Genomic DNA, 19,570 nt, shown 5'->3' with positions numbered 1-19,570 from the left:
ACAGGCAATGAAAAAACAAAATTATCACTCTTCACAGATGATGATGGTATAATTAAAGAATTCTAGAGAATCAACTAAAAATTAGATGAAATAATAGTTAGGATTAATATAATATAATTAATTGAAATAATTAACTTTAGCAAAGTTTCAAGATATAAAATAAGCCCACATTATGTCATCAGCATGTCTATACATTACCAACAAAGCCCAGCAGCAAGAGATAGAAAAAGAAATTCTGTGTAATTAATAATAACTAATATAAAATACTTGGGAGTCTACCTGAAAAACAAACTCAGGAACTGTATGAATTTAATAACAAAACTTTTCACACAAATAAAGTGATATCTAAACAACTGGTAAAATATTAATTACTCAAGGGTAGGCTGAGCAAATATTTTTTTAAATGACAATTTTACCTGAACTAATCTACTTATTCAGTGCCATACCAATCAAACTGCTCCAAAATTATTTTATAGAGACAGAAAAAATAAGATTTGTCTGGAAAAACAAAAGATCAAAAATATCAAGGGAATCAATGAAAAACATGTGAAGGAAGGTGGCTTAGGAATACCTGATCTCAAACTGTATTGCAAGGCACTAATCATCAAAACAATCTGTTACTGTCTAAGAAATAAAGTAGTAGATCAACTGAATAGATTAGGTACACAAAACCTAGTAATAAATGACCATAGTAATTTAGTGATAAATCAAAAGATCCAACTTTTGGGGACAAGAATTCACTATTTGATAAAAAAAAAAGGGTTGGGAAAACTGGAAAATGGTATGGTTGACTGGGAGTAGACCAACATCTCATATTATATACAAAGGTAAGGTCAATATGGGTACATGATCTAAACATAAGGAATGATACTGTCAACAAATTAGAGGAGCATAGAAAAGTTTACCTGTCAGATCTATGAAAATGGGAAGAATTTATGACTAAACAAGAAAAAGAGAGCATTATAAAATGTAAAATAAATATTAAATTAAAAAGGGGTTATAAAAATGCATCCAAGATTAGAAGGAAAGCAGAAATCAGGGTTGGGGTGATTTTGCAGTAAGTATCTTTGGTAAAGGACTAATTCCTCATATAGAGAGAGAACTAAGTCAATTTTATAAAAAATAAGTCATTCTCCAATTGATAAATGGTCAAAGGATATGAACAGGAAGTTTTCAATGAAGAAATCAAAGCCATCTATAATCATATGAAAAAAATGCTCTAAATTACTTTTGATTAGAGAAATGCAAATTAAAACAACTCTGAGGTAACTCTTCACACCTATCAAGTTGGCTAATATGTTAGAAAAGGAAAATGATAAATGTTGGAGGGGATGTGGAAAAATTAATGCAATAATACACCGTTGATGGAGTTATGATGTAATTCAACCACTCTGGAGAGCAATTTGTAACTATGCTCAAAGAACTCTAAAACTGTTCATACTTTTTGATAAATCTTTACTAGATCTATATCCCAAAGAGATCAAAAAGAGAGCAAAAGGGACCTATTTGTACAAAAATATTTATTGCAGCTTTTTGGTGGTAACAAAGCATTGGAAGTAGAGGAGTTGCCCATCAATTGGGGAATGACTGAATAAGTTATGATAGTGATGGAATATTATTTTGCTATAAGAAATAACAAGTAGATTTGTTTCAGAAAAAAATCTGGAAAGACTTACATGAACTGGTACAGAGTAAAATAAGCAGAACCAGAAGAACATAGTACACAGTATCAGCAATATTTCTTGATGTACAACTGTGAATGGCCTAGTTATTCCCAGCTATACAGTGATCCAAGACAATTCCAGAGATCCATTATGAAAAAATGTAATTTGCCCTTGGAGAAAGAACTGATGGAATCTAAATACAATCTGAAAAAGCTTTTCTTTTCTTTTTTTCTTTCTTTTCCTCTTCCTCTTCCATCTTCTCCTTCCCCTCCTCCTCCTCCTCCTCCTCTCTTCTTCTTCTTCTTTTCCTTCTTCTTCTTCTCCTCTTCCTCCTCCTCCTTCAAAATGACTGATATAGAAAAATGTTTTACATCATTGTACATGTAAAATCTAGATCAGATTGCTTACCTCCTTGGGGAGAGGGAAAGGCAGACAGACAAAGAAAGAGGAACGGAGGGTCAGAAGAAAGGAGAGAATTTGGAACTCAAAACTTTTTTAAAAGAATATTAAAAATTTATCTTTACATGTAATATGAGAAAAAAATAATTTTAAAAAAGTGAATGGTTCCCTTTCTCTTCCTCTTCATCCCCCATTCACTACTTAAAATTCACAATTTTCTTCCAGCAGAGACTGACCCAGTCAATCCCTTTGCTTTTATTCTTCACCCTAGTAGGTGGGACTGGCTAGCCTTTGATATACCCAACTACAGTATGAAACTGCCTTATGAGTTTTGAAAACCGAATGTCCCAGAGAAGGGGGAGGGTCAGAAAGGGGGAGTGAGGAGTGACTGGAGTGGAAGAGTCCTCAAGCTTTCAAAATGGATGACTCCATTTTGGCCAACTAGCAATCATTAGAAATGGTATGGGTCTCTTTAACTTGCTAGCACTCTCTGCATCATGTTGATGCTCTAAGCTGAGTCTGGCTGGACACACACACACACGCATGCACACATACACACACAAAACAAAGATGTTGTTTAGCAGTTTGTCAGCCACTGTAAATTGCCCAGGCAGCACCCTGGAGGAGTTGGTATTCACTACTGAGGCTGCAGTATAGATTGAACAGCTCCCTGCCAGAATGCAGCTCCCTCACTCTCCAGACTCCTCAGTTTACCTCCCTCTCCCACCCCTTTCTCCCTCAATTGGTAGCCTGTACTGACAGCCAGGGCGATGGAGCTCAGCAGAGCAATTACATTGAGTTTGAGCCCAGGAGGACTGAAATGAGCAATGTAGTGGAGCCTAGGTCCCTTCTCTTTGCCCTTTACCCATTCCCAGCCCCCGCCCCTGGTCCCCATACACCTCTCTGTATTCAACACTCATTGATCTTGGACAGTACCAGTGGACCAAGAAAATAAATAAAAGCGATTTGTTCTCACTAATCTGAAAGCAACATCGGCTACCCCAAAGCAAAGTAAACACACTCTCCCTCACCCCTACCTATACCTCGGGCTTTCTTGAGTATAATTTTAATTATAGTTGGACTTCCCAGAGGCTTCCATCAAAGGAACTCAAGCCAGGCCAAAGAATTTTTGTTCGCTTGTTTGTGCATTAGGGGTGGGGTGGCGATGGGGCCGGAGGGTTAGTCACTGGGGAGTGGGCATCAGGAATCAAGGACTACAGAGTCCAGGATGAGGAAGAGGTTGGCAACTATTCTCTCTGCAACTGTCTCACCACCCCACCCCACCCCACCCCACCCCCAGGATTCTTCTCTTCTACCCTTCCTCCCTTGAATAATGTGGTTTCTCTGCTTCTGCAATCCCAGGCTCTGGTCTCCACATTAACATGTATATTGCTTGGTTAAGGGCTATCTAACTGTGGGTTCTAAATAACCGGGAAATGACAGAGAGGTGATGGGGGTGAAATGAATGAAAGGCTTGTCGAAATCTCCCAACTGCCTTTGTCATTGATAAATAAGCAAAGAAACACACTGAGGTCTCTGGGTTTTCTGTCTCTTAGCCTGCGGACTGCACTATCCTAAAGAGAAGCTGCCCCTCTGGGACAGAAGCAGAGCAAGAATGATGGGATTCAGAGTTGCAAGAGGTTTTAGAGATTGCCTACTCCACTCAGCCTCATTCTACAGATGAGGAAAATGAAGCTGAGAGGAGGTGATTTACTCAAGGTCCAAACTCCCTCTTCCCTGATCTTAGAGCCCAGTCCTTGCTACCTATATTACTTCTATGGTTGCATGTCCAGCTCTCTGCTGGCCCCCTCTACCTGGATGCCCAGTCAAAGTGTAAAACCAAGCCTCAACAATCCAAAAAGCAATTTTTAAGCACCTGCTATGTGTCGGGGCAGTTAGGAGGCATACCTGGAGCCAGGAAAACCTGAGTCCCAAATCCAGTCTGAAACACTAGCTGTGTGACCCAGGGAGAGTAATTTGACTGTTATTTGCTTCAGTTACCTCAACAGAAAAATTGGAGCAATAATAGGACCTCCCTCATAAAATTATTGTGAGTATCCAAGGAAATATTATTTATAAAGTGCTTAGCAAAGAGCCTAGCACATAGTAGGTGTTATATAGAAATTAGCCACTGGGGTTACAAAGATAAAAGGGAAGAAAAACAGTCCCCACAGTTAAGAAGTTAACATTCCTAGAAAGGAAGAAGTGGAGGGAATAAAATATGTCAACAGATTAATACAATAATTTGAGAAGGGAATCCAAATCTGCCCTTATTCATGACTTCCTAATTCAGTTAATGGTCCCACCATTCTCTCAGGTACTCAAGTTGGGAACCTCAGTCATTTGAACTCTTTCTTCTCTTCTCCCCCTCCTTGCCCCTATACCTAATTGGTTCCCAAGTCCCGTGCAGACCACATCCCCAAATTCCTGTGGAAAACTTAAAGCAACAGATAAGTATTAGCTATCACTCTTTGTCTCTCTTTAGGTGTAAAGACTATGATCAGGAGTCAACTAAGGCAATCTAACAAGTTTAAAGGATGAGGACATTGTTTGCAACTTTGAAATGCCTCCTCCATAGCTACAAAGGAATTCCTTTAGTGGTGGATCCACCTCAGCCGTAAAGATGGCAGCTGAAAAAAAATTGATTGCAGAAGCTCTCAGGAGTTCTTGGATGGTGGAAGTTCTAAGAGAGGAGGTTCCAAATAGAAGGAGGATATCCTGAACATCTCCTCCTAGAGAAAAGGGGGACTTCTTGGACAGAACTTGATGGAAAGAAGCTGAACACTGTTTTCTATAGGGAAGAGAAACAAAATTGTATTTCACTCTCCTCTCTTCAAAAGTTATTCAGATGGTGCAGGTCATTCTTCCAGAGGAGTCTTTATTACAGGCTGACATAAGGAATCCTATGGAAGAATAGGACACTGGGGGTGGTGGGGAGAATGTTTCCCAAGCTTATGAGCTCTTGAATTGGGGGCATTCAGTGGTATGAAATCAAGGCTACCTTATATTCTTTAAGTTTATTACCACCACCCCCATTTTGGAGACCTAGATACATACTATACTGTGATAGTCCTATGTGGATTGGGGTAAAATAAGTCTAAGGATACATCTATGACCCAATTTGTGTGAATAAAAAAATCTCCTGAAGTGGCCGCATTAATGAAATTTGTACTGCATGTGTCCACTGGACTAGAACAAATTATCATATTTTATGTGATTACTTCAAATAGTATAAATTTGAACGTATGTGACCACTCCAGGGGATTAATTTTTCACGTTAATTAGGACCAAGCTATATTAGCTAGCATTTATGTACTACTTTGTTTTTGTTATTGCTCATTGTGACTTTTTGTGACCCCATTTGGGGTTTTCTTGGCAGATGCTGCAGCGGATTACCATTTCTTTCTCCAACTCATTTTACAGATGAGGAAACTGGGGGAACTAGAGTTAAGTGACTTTCCAGGAGTTACACACCTAGTAAATGGCTTTAGCTGGATTTGAACTTAGGAAGATTCATTTCCCTGACTTAGGGCCCAATATTCTATCAACTGTACCATCTAGCTGCTCCAAACTAGCTGTGCAAGCTTGAGCAAATCCCCTCTCTTGAGTTTTAGCTTTCTTTATAAAAAAGGGATTTCCAGCAAGGTCCCTTGGAAATGGTATGTCCTTTGATTCATGAAATATTTGACCACATTTATCACTCAGGGTCGAGGGAGCTGTTTTCTCTTTTGGGTGGGCTTGTTGAGAGAAAAGGCTTCCTTGTGAGATTATTAACTGAAATGGTAAGAAGAAGAAAAAGCCAGGAAGTTATCTGCAAAAGGCCCTAACTCTGCTTTAGACACAGTCAGGGTTTCATTGAACAGGAGAACAGTATAGAGAGGACTGTATTCAAAGTCAGAAGATAGAGTTCAAATGTAGGCTTTGCTACTCACACTGTCCAGTTGTACTCACTGCTTGTTCACTCCTGGTATCCTCCTGGCACTCAACTCTCACCTGTGATTCCAAGAAGCTATAGTATAAGCAGCGGCCACAACTGGTAACTCATCTCAGCAGACAAATGGGCTAAATCAGGTTGGGAATAACTGAGGGGCCTCAAACTCATCAGTGAATTAGGGGGATGCCTACCCCAAGCATGTGAAGACTTACCCCAGTGGAATGGGCAAATGAGAATAATTTGTCCCAGTGGCCATGGAGTCAGCTGAAATGGGCACTGTGGAGTGCCTAGAGCTTGGTTAAACAGAGATGCCAAGGTCATCCCTTCATTCCAGGACATTGCCAGTCATCCTGAACTCTGTTTTACCACTGGACTTTGGTAATTCTGAAAGAGAGAGTGAGACTGTGACTTTGTGCAACTCTGGGTCACTTAAATACAATTCATATAAAGACAAGACATCATCCCATGATGCCATTCACCTTCTTCAAAAAGGACAAAAAACAATATTTTCAGTTGCATCTAATTCTTTGCAAATGCATTTGCAGTTTTCTTGGCAAAGATACTGGAATGGTTTACTATTTCCTTCTCTAGCTCATTTTACCAATGGGGAATTGAGGCAAAACGAGTTAAGTAACTTGCCTGATGTCACGTAGCTAGTAAACATTTGAGAACAAATTTGAATTCAGGAAAAGGAGTCTTCCTGATTTCTGACCTAATATTCGATGCACTGCTACTCACTACCCTTGAGTTATTTTGGGTAAGCCACTCAAATTCTTTGGGTCTCAATATCTTCATCTGTAAAACGAGAAAGATTCTATCAAAATCCTATCAAAGTTCTATCAAACTTCTGGCTAGAACAAAACTCCAGAATGAACCAAACCAGTTTAAAATTCAAAATGTTTTTAATTAAAATATAATCAAACATAGATCATGTTCATTTGTGGCTTTATAAATCAGTATTCTGGGACAAGGATCTGTTTTAATTTGGCACCACCAAATGACCTTTAAGGTCTCTTCCAGCTGTTAGTCAATAATCCTGTGTCCTAAGGCTCTGTGAGGTCAGACTACTCTGTCGCATTTCCAGGAAATTGTTGGGTATTCTTTCCTACCCATGATGCCTATCTGCCTTCTGGGCAGGGGCAGGGATCCATTAGATATTTAACACAAACTTAAAATCACAAATTCATGATTTTGGTATGAAATATCAGGTCTTTTTCTGGTCTAGAGAGCTACAGTTCAAGGAGGTCCTGGTACTGCATGAGGCAGAGTATGCTATAAAATTTCTTGAAATGTGTAAATTGATCATACCTCATCTTTCTACAATCAACCAGGTGCCAGACTGCCTTAAGCAGCCACTGACCCTGCCTTTGGTTCTTCAGCTATCTGGCCTCTAGGAAAGACCAGAAGTTTATCAACTGTCTTTTGATACCTGCCATTCCACACTCACCACAGATTGAAGATCCTCTAGAGTTCTTGTCCCTCACCTTGGGGACCTCAAGATAATAATCCTAGATAGCATTAGTCTACAGTGCTTTAAATTTGAGAAGCATTTTGCAAATATGTCTTTCATTTTATCTTTACAACATTTTATCTTCACAACAACCCATGCCATAGCATACAACAAAACAACAATTACATGCCTGTGTCACACCATGATACCGCCATGTCATATAATGGCATGTGGTGACATGGCTGCCATACAATATCACACAAATAGCAGGCAGTGACAAGCCACAGTGGCCATGTCAACATGTCATGCCATGTCTCATCATGCAACAACTGCATTATTATGACATGGAATAACACATCATGACATACTTGTCATGTAAAAACATACCTATGACATGCCTATATCACCTAATGATGTGCCTTGCCAACTGATTCACAATAATACACTGTGGCATGTAATAGCAGCCTGTGATAACACATATGCATCATACAATGACATGTCATGACACAGTGGCCTGGCATGGTGTGCTATGACATGCCTATACCATACAATGGCACATTCTAGCACACTTGTCATGCAGTGACATTCCATGGCATACCTTGTCGTATGATGAGAAACTGCTACATGCCTCTGTCTTACAGACACACCACCACATGCCATATCATACAGTGAAACACCTATGACATGCATTGTCATGCAATGACATGCTATGATATACTATGTCATTAAATGAAATACCCACAAAACAACTATGTCATTCAGGGACACATTGTGTCATGCAGGAACACACCATGTTGTACAATGGCACTCCTATGACATACCTATGTCTTGAATTAGCACACTTACAAGAAATCTCATCATACAATGATCACCTAGTCATACACTGACATGCTACAACACACCTGTGTCACAAATATTCAAAGTTGTATCTGAACTCAGGTCTAACTGACCCCAGGTTTAGCTTTCTATCTACCATGCCACATCCTGGGCTGTAGAATAGAGACTGCCCTTGGCTGACAGTTGAAGATTGAAGGTGGCAATCACAACTTTTAGACTACTCAAGCCTACTCTCTACTTCTTGCTCCATTTATAATATTCTCCACCTCAGATGTCTCTTAATATACCAGATAAGACTCCAGTTCATCAGGATCTTCTCTTCCTGTTGATTCAATTCTTCATCATGGTTCCTCTAGAGCAGTGATGGTGAACCTTTTAGAGATCAAGTGCCCAAACTGTCACAGTCTTATCCCAGACAGGGGAGGGAGGAAGCACTTCCATTGGGCTGCTGGACAGAGGGGCAAGTCATGTACAAAATGTCCTCAGGCATACATGGAGAGGAGGAAATGAGCAGCTCCCTCCAGCACATGTACCATAGGTTCACCAACACAGCTCTAGAGGAGAATTTATCCCAGTTCCCGTTTGGCTAGTGAGGAAATGGCACTGAAGATGTCCTCTGAAAGGGCTCTGGAGACAGTGACCATGGCTTCCCAAGATGTTCTTCTGCTCATGGCATCCATCCCACCAACCCACAGTACCTGATGCAGAAGAGCATCTGGAGGCACATCTATGTGTCCAACTACAGGGAAGTGCAGTGCTTTGAGCTCATGGCTGAGTTTGTCTTGCCTAAAGCCATCAGTGATTTAAAGTGTATGGTGGCAGTGGGGAGGGAGGGGAGTTATCATCTTTCTTGTGCCTGATTTTGAAGATATTGCGGTAACAAGCAAAGAAGGACACCATAGGTTAGTTCATTGAAAACTAAACATTCCACGTATGTTCCTATCTTGGGGGCCCTATATATTAGGCTGATGGGCATAGTCATTGACTGCTACAAGTATCTGAAAACTCTGCCTTTCCTGGGACATAACTATTCAGGCAGACACCAATTGGATGGTATTCATTGACCCTCCTGACTCACTTTATGAAGGAATTGCTATGTGGTGAGCAGATCTGTGGCATCATCCTGCCTCAGATCCAGAAGCACTGCTATGTGTTGGAGGACCCTCAACTCGGCAACTTGGAGGAGGACACAGATGAATATCATTGTCTTTTGAATTGGATTGCTGCTACAATTTGTGACTTGATTCCCCAGGAAAAGCTATATCTCTCCATACTGCCTTCCATATACTTCTTATGAGATATTAGACACATCAAAGAGTATGCATACAATATCAAATTAAGGATTTCCATATAAAATTACACAAATAAATGTAAAGAAAGTGAAATAATTTTCATATTCCTCTATATTATTTCCTATATCATCTTCCTCATCCTGATGAGTTTACCTTGGCGTTCACACCCATTCATTCCATGCCTGTCTCAAACCTCACCTTCACCACTATAAGCAAAATATAACATGTGTTGGAGATAAAAAAAAATATGATAAACAAATTAAGAGTACCTTTGCTCCTGGGAAAGGGATGATAATCAAACACACTTAATCTCCACTTAGAATGCGTGTGATTCAAAGTTATAAATTGCTTCTTAAGTCAAAAGTCCCCTTCTATACCACTTCTTTTTCCTTCCCAAACTCATCCATATCAAATTTGCCCTCCCTATGCCATAACCCAATTTCCTTCCTCTTCCATATAGAAGTTCCATCCACCAATTAGATTGTTACACTGCCCAGCCTTTTAGACTTCTCATACCCTTTCCATCCTCTTGCACAAAACTGTGACTCCTCCCAGAAGCTCCCACCTTCTTGGCTATTCTTTCTAGTATAGGGTGCACATTCACTCATGCCCCTAACATACCAGGTGAGAAGTAGGCACTCGTGCTCCTCAATGTGACCTCCAGTCCTTTCAGCTACTCCCTCCACTAACATTCAGTCACTTTCCCTCCTTTTAAGGTCCACTCTATCCAGATCAATGACCCTATCCAGATCCTGGTATCTGTTCTCTACCAATCCCCAGGTTAATAAATTAATTAATATATACTTACTAAGGTCAGTTACTATGGCTATCTACACAAAGACTGAAATATTCCCTATTCACCTCATGCAGGGGACAACAAACAAATATACACATGGGGACTAGAATTAACTTTTGAGTTCTTTGACATAGGGAACACCTACTAGGGAACAACCTCTATCCTATTCTCCAACATAGAGTCTTGCAGAGTTGCCTAAAATATTGAGAGATTAAGTGACTCATTCCAAATCATATACAATCAATCAATCAATATTTATTAAGCATTTACTAGATGCCAGGTAAATCACTAGAGATGGAAAGAAAAAGCAAAGATAGTCACTGCCTTTAAGGAATTTAAATTCTAATGTGAGAGATAATATTTAAAAATCATAATATGAGAAATAAATACAGAATAGATTGGAGGCAATCTTGGAGAAGGTTATATTGGCAACTAGGGATACCAGGAAAGAATTCACAGAGGAGGTGGTATTTGAGAGGAGTCTTAAAGGAAGCCAGAGACTCTAAGAATCAGATGGAGAAAAAAGAACATTCTGGACACGCCAATGAGAAGTCTCAGTACTGTGATTATAGAACAGGAGGTAGGCTACTGTGACTGAAGGGGAAGTGTTTAGAAGAAAGAAGAATTTAAGAATATCAAAAATGTAGATTTCGTGGAGCTTTAGAAGTCAAACAAACTTTATATTTGATCCTAATGGTAATAGAGAGACATTGACTTACTGAGTAGAACATGGCTAGACCCATATGGTAGTAAAATCACTTTGGAAACTGAATGGAGGATGAATTGAAATAGAGAGAGCCTTGAATGACCAATTTCACAGCTATTGCAATAGATAACATTTAGTGGAAAAGATCATGAGTTCAATTTTGAAAATGAGTTTGAGATGTCTCTAGGACATTTAGTTTGAAATGTCTAATAGACAATTGGTGATGAAACTGGTGCTCAGGCAAAAGGCTAGGACTAGGCACATGGATTCTTGGGTCATCTGCTTGGAGATGATAATCAAACCCAGAGGCAATGATGCACTTATTAAGGAAAGGGAGAGAGAGAGAAGCAGAGGGAACTCAGGAAAAGTCATTCTTTCCTTTTCTCGATGAGTTTATAATCTTATAACCCTTTGCTCACAGTCTTCTCTGTCCCAACCCTTGCTCTTATACTTGGGGGCTTCTTGTTACATATTGATGAGTCCTCAAATGCTCTTCTTTCTCAAGCCACTTCATCAATCTCAGCTTTCATAATTCATACCCTCATTCTACCTCAGTCAACCAAGGGATACTCTTATCGCCATGATCTTTAATCCTTCCAACTCTTCCCATGCCTCACTCCTCCTAAATCGATCCTTTGTAACATCCAGCTACTCTTTGGGGGCAGCTTGGGAGTTCACACTCCCAAGGTTTTATACCTGGTGTCTGGTGAATTCCTTTGTATACATGTTTGCATGTACTTTTCTGTAGGTTGCTCCTTCTTTACCTGTCCCTCAAGAAACTGAATGCCATTATTAATGACAGAAATAGCTTCATTTTTGCCTGTTTACCCAGTGCCTGGAACATAGGTATTTTATGAATGTTTGTTAAAAAAAAGTCTATGAAACATTTAGCTCCACACAAAAGTTACTTGCTAGTCATTTTCAGCCTTGATCAATGCTTATCACACAACCTGCCCAAATGTCAGCATCCTGAGACTACCTTGTGCCCTTCCTCACCGCTTTCTGGTGTTAAGTAGAAGCTGCCTTTGAGGAGATTTTTCCCAGAAGACTGTCTGGTGTAGTGTTGCATGATAGATTTGTTTTCCTCCCCATGTGCAAGCAAAACAGCATCATGATATTTTGCTGTCTTTCTGTGCGGAGGTTTCTCAAAATTCAGTGGGCCTTTTTTTCTTTAGAAACTGAATAGATACCCATTTGCAACATATCATCTGAGAGAGAGAAGACCCTGCTACTCAACATTTCCCATACTTCTATCCCTGATGACAGAAATTCCACTATTAGTGATTCATTCATACTTTGTCCTCTCTATGTGGTCTCCTTTTAAATTACATTATTTGCAACAAATTGCATGTGGTCCTATTTTAAATTGGATTATCCTAGAAGGGGCAACATATTATTCTACCACATGTCAAAATTTGTTTTAACACCTTCTTGATAGAGTAGTTCACATAAACATTTGCTATGCAAATGTTTTAAGCAAACAGAAAATGTTCCATATATGGACAACTGAGAAAATTGAATGAAATTAAAATTCAAGTTAACAAAAATGTGTTAATGTCTCTACAAATTATGGGAATAGGAACCATTCACATGCAGAGCCTTTTAAGGTTTTCCCCTTCTTTACAACATGCCTATGAAGTAGGAGCCAAATATTATTATTCCTATTTTATAGATGAGAAAATTGAGGCTGACAAAGATTAAATGAATTTCCTATGATAACATGACTCTGTAAAGATTAAAATTTATGAATATGGGGAGACTGAGGCAGGTAGAAATTAGGTTCTCTCTGCAAGGAGTATTATATTTTTTAGAGGTTTATTAAAGGTTAAAGATTAAAGAAATACAGAATAAGAAAAAAGAGGCCTAGGCCAGATAACCTCACATCAGGGAAGAGACACATCTGCTCCAAAATGGAAGTCCAATAGAGGCAAGAGCCTCTCAAAAGCCTTTGAATCAGCTTAAATACCTTCTTGATCTCGGACCAGGTGAGATTACAAGGCATTCTGGGGAAGTGGAGCAAAGGCTCGTGGGGATTGTAGTCCTGTATTCGAGTCTATTTTTTACATTCCCTCGTGTGATCATTTTTGGAAAAATTAATTTTTCCCCAAAAGGATCATAAAAACATAATAAACTTAAAAGATTACAATAGTGTGAGAATAAGAGAAAAAAGAATAAAACCAATAATTGCTGAACACATTGACAAAAAGCCATTAGGGGGCAGTCCCCTTTGGCATAAAAGTATACATACAAATAAATGTTCAATCAACCACACCCAAAGTTCAATTTTGTGCAACTTGTGGTCTGGAGGCTTCTTCATGGTGGCTTCTCCAACAGTTCAGTTCTGGATTCAGAGAGGTAGCATCTTCTTTACCTAAAATTCTTCTCAAAAGGAATTTAAACTTTGCAATTTAAATAATGATATTTTTTTACATTCCCCCATGTTGTGGGTGATTGAAAGATTCAGAATCAGTTAGGGATGCATGGCTGAGGTATGAGGTATATGAATCAATTGGCAAGAGATATTAAAAAGACATCAGAAAACCCAAAAGAAAAGAAAGATTTCTGGATGAAAATATAGACTATCAAAGTCTTATGTGTAAAAATTCCAAGTAGAAGAAAAATAAATCTATAACAGGTCCTTCAATCAGGGCCCAATCAAAATGATCTAAGTAATGATGCATTTACCCATTCAGTGCCAGGACTACAGAAAGGTACCACACTATGAGAGGCAGAAAAGGGGACCAGATTATAGGAGCCAAGGTTTTGGGGATACTCATCTGTGAGTATCTTCAGGGTGAGTGTGGATACAAGGAAAGCCTTCGTGGTCACCATAAACTGTAAAGATTAAAATTTACGAATATGGGGAGACTGAGGCAGGTAGAAATTAGTTTCTCTCTGCAAGGAGTATTATATTTTTTAGAGGTTTATTAAAGGTTAAAGATTAAAGAAATACAGAATAAGAAAAAAGAGGCCCAGGCCAGATAACCTCACATCAGGGAAGAGACACATCTGCTCCAAAATGGAAGTCCAATAGAGGCAAGAGCCTCTCAAAAGCCTTTGAATCAGCTTAAATACCTTCTCGATCTTGGCCCAGGTGAGATTACAAGGCATTCTGGGGAAGTGGAGCAAAGGCTCGTGGGGATTGTAGTCCTGTATTCGAATCTATTTTTTACAACTAGCATTCAAAACCACATCCCTCTAGAGAACAAATTCAGAGTTTCTGGAAAAATTCTGGCATCTAGTAATATCTGACCTAGAATTTTATTAAAAGAGAGGAAGAATTTCAATAGGTAGGTCTACGTGTATGGGAAGGATAGGGAATAATTTCATGTATGGGGCACAGATCATAGTAGTCAATGGAAGTTAGAGTGGTCAAGACAAGATGGAAAAGAGGGTAGGAATAGCACATAGTCAAGTTTGGTCACAGTTCAGAATAAATGTGAGGCAGGGCAGGACAGGGAAAGGGAGATGATAATGAATTGGTAAAATAAAAGGAGCATTGGCTTTGAAGTCAGAGGCTCTAGGTTCAAAGCTTGTCTCTGTGCATCGACTTTTCCACTTAAATCTTCGTGCACAAGTGTCTTTGTGCACAAAAACGCACCAAGACAATTGTCATCCTCGGTTACCGAGAGACTATTACCACATATAAGTATATATATATATATATATATATGTATATATATATATATATATACTGCTTAAAAAAGCAGCTCTGGAACTCAGTTTCATCATCTGTAAAATAAAGAGGTCAGACTAATTCTCTGTGGTCCCTTCTGGCTTTGGGGCTATGATCTCATGAAGCTCTATAAAATAAAACTCAGAGATTTTGGCAGAGGTGATGAACTGGAGGCACAGGGTATGATACATATATATCTATATATGTGTGGGTATTATACATACATACTGGAGTTTGGATTTCTTTTGCTTGATTATACTTGTCCCAAGGGAAATTTACTGTTTGCATCATTTATATCAGGTCAAGGGATTTAGGGGAGTGGGGAGAGTTGATGGCTTGTAAGAGTAATGCAATAAAAATAGAGAAAGGAAGACCAGGGAAACATCTTTAAAATCCACATAAGAGATCAAAAGAAAGGAAGGTCAGAAAGGGACACAGACAAGCCAAATAATTTTGTTACTGTCATGTAAAATTTAATACACACTTATAAAAACAAACTAGGCATAATAGAAGTTTTCCATTTCATATACAAAACTCTTTTTATGCCATTCTTTGTATATTGAAATGTTCATGTTTGTTCATGTATATCCAGTTTTGAATAAAATAGAAAATGGGGGAAAAGGGACAAACTTGGTTGGAAAAGCAGATTGAAGACATTGTATGGAGGGCTTTGAATGCCATGTGAAAGAGTTAATGTTTTATTCTGAAAGTAGGTGTGGATTGAGAGGCAAGCCTAGAGATGGGAGGTCCTGGGTCCAAATATGGCCTCAGATACTTCCTAGCTGTGTGACCCTGGGTAAGTCACTTAACCCCAGTTGTCTAACTTTTATTGCTCTTCTGCCTTGGAACCAATATTTAGTTTTGATTCTAAAGATGGAAGATAAGGGTTTTTGTTGGGGGTTTTTTTTAAGTAGGTAAGGTGCACAGTGGATAGAGTGCCTCGCCTAGAGTCAAATCTGGACCCAAACACTAAGTTAGAAAGTAAGGGTTTTTAAAAAAAGCAGCTAGTTAGAACAGAAGATAGAGCCCTGGGCTGTAGTCAAATCTGGCCTCAGACACATACTAGCTGTGTGACCCTGGGCAAGTCACTTAAATCACTTTGCTTCAGTTTCCACATCTGTAAAATTAGTTGGAGAAGAAAATGGCAAACTACTCCAGTTTCTTTGCTATGAAAATCCCAAATGGGGTCATGAAGAGTTGGATATAACTGAAACAACTGAACCATTAGTGTGAAATACTTATATCATTTCTTCTTCCTTCTCTGCACCAAGAAACATGCTTTGAGGTCTGACTGAGTTTTGGGTCCTCTGGCAGAAAATGGGCCACAGAAGCAAATAAAACCCTGTCCCTTGACTTTATGGAGCTTATAGACATGAGCAGAAAATTAACAATACAAAGCAGTATCATTTTTATCATATGAGGGGTCCAGACAGGGTTCTAAAGTCAGCTTAGTGTGATATTTACACCTTCAAACTGGAAAAAGCTATAAATCAGAGCTTGATTTCTTGTTTTATTGATTGTTTAGACATAAGAAAATGATGGAGAAAATATTAATAATACAGATTAAACTTAAAGGGGGGAGCAGCTGGGAAGCTCAGTGAACAGAGAGCCAGGTTTGGAGATGGGAGGTCCTGGGTTCAAATCTGGCCTCAGATACTTCCTAGCTGTGTGAGCCTGGGAAAGTCACTTAGTCCTTACCATTCTTCTGCCTTGGAAACAATGCACAGTATTGATTCTAAGATGGAAGGTAAGGGTTTAAAAAAAAAAACTTAAAAGTATACCACACAAACTTGTCTGCAGAAAGCTTTTCATTAAACATTTAGCAGCAATACTCTATTTAAAGACCATGAGTATTACAGACAATGAATATTACAGAAATTCAGAGAGATGGGAGAGTTACTGATGAGCTAGAGATGAGAAAAGAGAGATGAGACTCTACACCTTTGTCTTCTTCACATTTTTTTTGAGAACCAGCCCTGAAACCTGGGCCTCCTACCAAGGCAGTCAAGTACAAAGAAAAATCTCTTCCAACCCTATCTACCAGAATAAGTTTCCCTCAGTCCCCAACTTCTATGGTTACTCATGTTCCAAGCCAAAAACTGTAATTGGGAAAAAAATGGTTTTCAAGGCAGTTCATCTATAACCCACCCCAATCCTGTGTCTCATTGGATGAAGGTGGTCCATCAGGAGAAGTGAATGATGGTTGTAACCAGCCGACCACAATGAAGAGGGAGCCAAGCTCCCATTCATCATCTCTTCTCCCTAGGTAACCACATGGCCCTCGCAGCATGGCAGAAATCGCTCCCTCTGGTTCCACCAGCTAGTGGAAGCTCTTTGTCATTTTTGTCATTGATTCACCTTTCTTTGGTGCCCCTACCTTTTTCTTTTTCCTTTCAGTTGGAAGTAGACTTTGGATCAGAACTAGGCAAAGTGAACAGCTGCCTACAGCATAACATAGAAGGAAACACAAAAAGGAACACTTTTTAGCATGAATTGTTTTACTCTTGTGTGTAATAAAATACTAGAAAATACCACAGTCCATGGCACATAGGTGTTTATTTTTTTGTCATCACCTGTGTTGATTGGACACCTCCAGTAAAAATACATTGCAGGGCTGCTTGAGAAGGATGTGGGGAGAAGGGGGAAAGGAGATCTAAAAAATCTCTGCAGAGTCTTCTGGGTAAATCAGTGAGGATAACACAACTAACAGCTTCCAGCAAAAAGTGTGGAAAGTGTGCTTGAGGTCAATTTAGAACCTGCATTTCAATCACATCTGTTCTGTGAACTTATGGTTTATCCCTGAGCAAATCACCCAATATCACTCATTGACTCAGTTTCCTCACCTGTAAAACAGAAATAGTAAGCCCTGTTTCATGAAAAAGAATTGTGAAATAAAATTAAATAAGCACAAAAGCACAAAGTCATAAATATATCATTATTAGGAATGTTATTAAATTTTATTAATCATGTTGCTATTTATTGTTGTTCAGTCATGTCTGTTTCAGTTGTGCCCAATTCTTGATGTGCCCATTTGGGGTTTTCTTGGCACAAGATGCTAGAGTAGTTCATTATTTCCTTCTCCAGCTCATTTTATAGATGAGGAATTGAGACAGCAAATAGAATGAAGTGACTTGCCCAGGCAGGCATAGCTAATAAGTGTCTAAAGGCAAATTTGAACTCACTTCTTTCTGAATCCAGGTCTGGAATTCTATCCACTATGCTACCTGGCTGCCCTTGTTAATCATTATTGTTTGAAATTCACTTTGAAGAGGACCAATGGCACCATGAGCTGATATCTCAGCTAGTATATGAATTGGATTTAAGTGATGTCCAAAGTTATCATCAGTCTCACTCACTGTTCCAAAATCATCTGAGTCTAGTGGCAGGACAAAAGTCAGGAAGGCTGGCAGTGGCCATGGATGCAGGAGGTGACCTTGGCTCCCTCAACATCTGGCCAAGCTCCAAGTACTTCCCAGAGTGGGTTCAGCCATCTTCACAGCCATTGGAACCACTTGTTCTCATCCTCGCATTCCAACAGGGTAGACACCCCCCTAACTCCCTGATGGGTTTGAAGCTGTTAGTTCCCCTCAGACTGGTTTAGCCCATCTGCCAAGTTGGGTTTACCATTTTGCCATGGTATGGCCACCATACATGCTAAAGCTTCTTGGAGTCACAAGTGAGAACTGGGTGATAGAGAGACACCAAGGTTCCAGGAAAGTCCTATCCCCATGCCTCACTGGCTTGGCAATTTCTTTTCTTTCTTTAAAAAAAAATCCTTACCTTCTATCTTAGAATTGATGCTGAGTATCAATTCCAAGGCAGAAAAGCATTCAGTTGGGATTAAAAGGCTTGCCCAAGGTCACATAGCTAGGAAGTGTCTATAGTTAGATTTGAACCCATGTCCCTCCATTTCTAGGCCTGGAGCCAACTAGCTGCCCTGGCTGACAGTATCTTTACATCAGCTAATCTGGCTCATGTCCTGCCTCTTGACTTTTCTGGATTCTTTCAAGACTCAGCTTAAATCCCATCTTGTCCAAAAGACTTTCCTAGTCTCCACCCACTTACTTCCAGCACTTTCATTCTGAAATGTCTTTCCATTTACACTGTATATGTTGTGTACATAGTTTTTTATATAATGCCCCTTCCATTAAAATGTAACTTCCTTGGGGCAGCTAGGTAACTCAGTGGATAGAGAGGCACTTCAAATCTGGTCTCAGACACTTCCTAGCTGTGTGACCCCGGATAAGTCATTTAACCCCCAATTACCTAGCCCTTATAGCTCTTCTGCCTTGGAATCTATATGTAGTATTGATTCTAAGATAGAAGGTAAGTATTTTATTATAAAAAGTAAAATAAAATAAAATGTGACCTCCTTGAAACAGGAACTATGTTTTCATTTTTTATTCTCAATGCTTACTTGGCACACAATAAGTATTTAATAATGTTTGTTAATTGCCTGGAGCTAGGAAATATAAGCTTTGGTGTGTGTCTTTCCTTCTCAGGAAGATCTAGTTTAGTGCAATTATTATACGAGTTTTACCCACACCTTAGGTAATGAAATTACAAGAGGCCCAAACACTTGGAAGAAATTACTCAATCAGCAGTGCAAACTAAGTGTTTGACTTTAGAGATTTAACCCCAACAAAATATGTGAATAAGTCTTTAATCAGTATGAAAGTATTATAGAGTTTTGGCCACTGGATGTAGACAAATAATTCCTTACAAGAAACATGATTGGCTAAAAGAATCAGACATATATCTAGTCTATAAAAATTGCCACCAATCAAGCATTGGACTAATGCATTGTTGGAGGACT

At 39.2% G+C, this 19,570-nt stretch overlaps 1 long non-coding RNA gene across 4 annotated transcripts in view; it reads right to left on the bottom strand.

The window, feature by feature from the left end:
• Positions 1 to 4,520: 4,520 nt before the first annotated feature.
• LOC103102129 (uncharacterized) overlaps positions 4,521 to 19,570 on the bottom strand; it is a 36,314-nt gene continuing 21,264 nt past the window's right edge. For 3 of the 4 annotated variants that reach the window (XR_458977.2, XR_008915567.1, XR_008915568.1), the window contains 4 exons: positions 17,132 to 17,196; positions 6,210 to 6,381; positions 5,996 to 6,056; positions 4,521 to 4,854 (listed from right to left, as the gene is read on the bottom strand). This is a non-coding gene — a long non-coding RNA (uncharacterized LOC103102129). The remainder of the gene's footprint in view (positions 4,855 to 5,995; positions 6,057 to 6,209; positions 6,382 to 17,131; positions 17,197 to 19,570) is intronic. The other variant, XR_008915566.1, reaches the window with a different exon arrangement.

Source organism: Monodelphis domestica, chromosome 1, assembly GCF_027887165.1.
Source record: "Monodelphis domestica isolate mMonDom1 chromosome 1, mMonDom1.pri, whole genome shotgun sequence".
NCBI lineage: Eukaryota > Metazoa > Chordata > Mammalia > Didelphimorphia > Didelphidae > Monodelphis > Monodelphis domestica.
The sequence above is the reverse complement of the archived record's forward strand: the minus strand, read 5'-3'. Positions and strand labels throughout refer to the sequence as shown.